Genomic DNA, 3,023 nt, shown 5'->3' with positions numbered 1-3,023 from the left:
ATTGCCTACCTCTGTCATGCACTCATTATCAATGGCTCTGAAATTATCGCTCATTGCTTCTAGACTAAGATCGCCTTCGTCGTTTAAAGCTGAATTATCTATTCTGTTCAGAGATCCTGAATTCGTACACCTTCCCTCGTGTGGCAAACCTTATCCGTTCCCTCCCAAGTGTAGCGTGCTGCCGCGCTAGTTGATGATTCATGGAGTCGAGAATTTAGCGCAAAAATAAAGAACGGACGAAGAAGGACATATAAAATGATTGACTAGCGCTAGTCAATCGCCTTATGTGTCCTTCTTCATCCATTGTTCTTTACTTTTGCGCTACATTCTTGACCTCGTTTAGCAAGGGGCAGCAGAAAATGAAGTTTGCGAATGAGATGAAGTATTCAAGGATTAAGTCGCCACAGCTGGCTAAACATTAAGATAGACATGTAGGGACCTTGATGTGGATATTGGGACCTTGCCATTTTCAATGGGTTCAATGACCAAGATACATAGGATTGGCTTCCCTCTTACAAGCGGTTAAGCGTCCACAACCAGGGAGGCGACGCTGGGAAGCTGAACAACATGGTGTCTTACGTGACAGGCGTTGCCAGTTTGTAGAGCAGAAACCACAAAGCAAACTTCATCACCTAGTCTGCTTTTAAACGCGCCTTTTCTTAGATCTTTGGCCGCCCTTGCATACAAAAGCTGTGTTCCAAACAGTACTTGTGAGCCTAAACCCAGCTGCAAGGATCCTTCACCAGTTATACTGAAGACATTGTGAACCTGTGTACACATCTAGAAGTCCCCAGCCAGAGATGGATCGGATAAAGCGCATTCTCAAAAACATAGAGGCTGACGCAGTCCAGATGTTGTTGTCCGAAACCCTATCACTGTTGCCAATATATTCATGCTTTGCCAGGAGCAAAGCAGCGCATTCTGGTTCAGCCACCTTCTGTGCACTTTGAATCACTTTCCAGCTTGGTTCCGTCCTGGACCAGTTTAAACCAGGGGAGGTGACATAACAGCTACTCCTAATTAAGGACATTTGGGGATCTCCATCTAGCCTGGCCATGACCCTTCAGGCTGATTTGCGAGCAAGTGTCTGAAGTGCTGCCATTCATTCATCTGCAGGTTCCTGCTGCGGTTACGCTCATGTATGGCAACGTCAGATCTGGTCAGACATGTTTATCCCGTTCCGCCTTCCACTGTAACCTACCGCCTTCATTCCTACGTAGCCATCCCCTTTTTGTGTGGACTCCTGGCGCACATATGACAACCTTCTTATTTGTTATGCGTGCAGAGTTTCTGGTCACATTGTGCGTCATTGTCGCCACCTGCAGATGTGCCTGACTTTATGCGCCTCCTGAGCCCCGACCACGTCTGTCCTGCAGACAACTTTGACACCTCCACTCACCACCTGCCTACTCGCCTCCATCCTCATAATGCCACTCGGTTTCTTTGCTGCATCTTTGCCCCAGGAAAACTAGTTACTGCCTGAGGCAAGAACTGCGATTATGTCAACAAATGTAGGGCCCACGTATGTTCCTACAAATGTATTTGAAGCGGTGGAGGGCCGTTCCTTGTTGATACTGGTGCTACTGTATCTGTGATGTGTAGGAAACTGCACAAGCTAATAAAAGTGAGGACATCATTATCTGATCTTTCGCTTCTCACACCATAATGCGCAGTGTATTTCGCCTTTGACCGCCTGCACGGCCAGGGTCGCCATTCACAGCTCGTTATGTACCATAAAATTTGTTCTCTCGTTGTGCTCCTGTGACACCATTTCAGGTTTTGACTTTTTCTCTGACCATGGCACCATCATCATCATCTGCGTTAATGGCTAATTAGAACTTCTCCCATGCAGTTTGATGATTTGTCTCCCACTTTGAGCAAACTGGCTGTGGCTGGCGAGATTGAGCTTCCTGCATGCTCATCTTCTTCCTTACAAGAGAATTAAAGGAGACTTTTATCCTGCAGTGGGTGTAGTCAGGCTGGTTAGGATGATGATGAGGAACCTGTTCGGCTATGCTCTTGCCATTTTTTTTTCTTTGCTGTTGCACACTATTGCATCCTCTTCACCTAAAAAAAAAAGTGCAAGACACCCCTACATAAAAACGTACACAATATCCATGGAAACCTACTTGTTGTGAGATGCTAGTCATTGTTGCATGGCTAGTGTTTTGTACTTTCCAATGTGCAGAAAGTGCCGAGCATTATTTTCATCAAGTCACACTAGCTTCATTTTTTATATTTATCGATTTAATTATACATACTATCGATCCAACCTGGACGAAGATAGGAGTGGACACAATGTCAAACTTGGAATAGCGCAGCCATTTCGTATCTAAAAAAGAAAAATAACTTTACCAAAAAAAATAAAAGTGGACACTGCTCAGTTCTATGGCACAGCTAGGAAGTGTTGTATGGTGCTTCATTTCTTTCTTTTCTGACAAGATGGGAAGTTTTACTGAAGAGCTGATTTTGTTGGGGAAGCAGTTTCAGATAACAGAAATAAGCAGTTGGTCATATATGTGCTTGGTAGAAGAACATAGCTGCTATTCTGCGAGCATGAAACTGTGCGGCTTGTGCGAGTTCCTAACATTTTTTAGTTTCCCCAGTTTTAGTGAAATAGGGGTTTGTTTCTAACTAGACACGCAAGTATTTATACATTTCTTGACAGATGAACATAACGCATGCCTGCAAGACCTGAAAGGCACTGTGTTTTGTTGTGCCCGAGTGCATATTTAGCAAATATGGTAAGTGCAGCACATGCCCTCTCATTTTGGAGATGTAAATTCAGGGGCTAACCGGATGGGTAGTAAGGACCTTGTAATACTTGTAAACGTGGTGAGTACACTGAATTCTCATTTGAGGCGGAAAAATATTGCTAGATCAAAGCAGTGCATCTTACTGTTGCATTTCATATTGCTTCCCCACAGTGGCGGCAAGTTTTAGATGCATAGCCGCGGATGTCCTGCTGATGACAGGAAAGTTGCTTGCATTACAGACCATATTTTGCGAACATATTTTATAAG

This window comes from Amblyomma maculatum, chromosome 1 (genome assembly GCF_055883805.1).
Source record: "Amblyomma maculatum isolate TAMU_Amacu chromosome 1, ASM5588380v1, whole genome shotgun sequence".
Classification (NCBI taxonomy): domain Eukaryota; kingdom Metazoa; phylum Arthropoda; class Arachnida; order Ixodida; family Ixodidae; genus Amblyomma; species Amblyomma maculatum.
The sequence above is the reverse complement of the archived record's forward strand: the minus strand, read 5'-3'. Positions refer to the sequence as shown.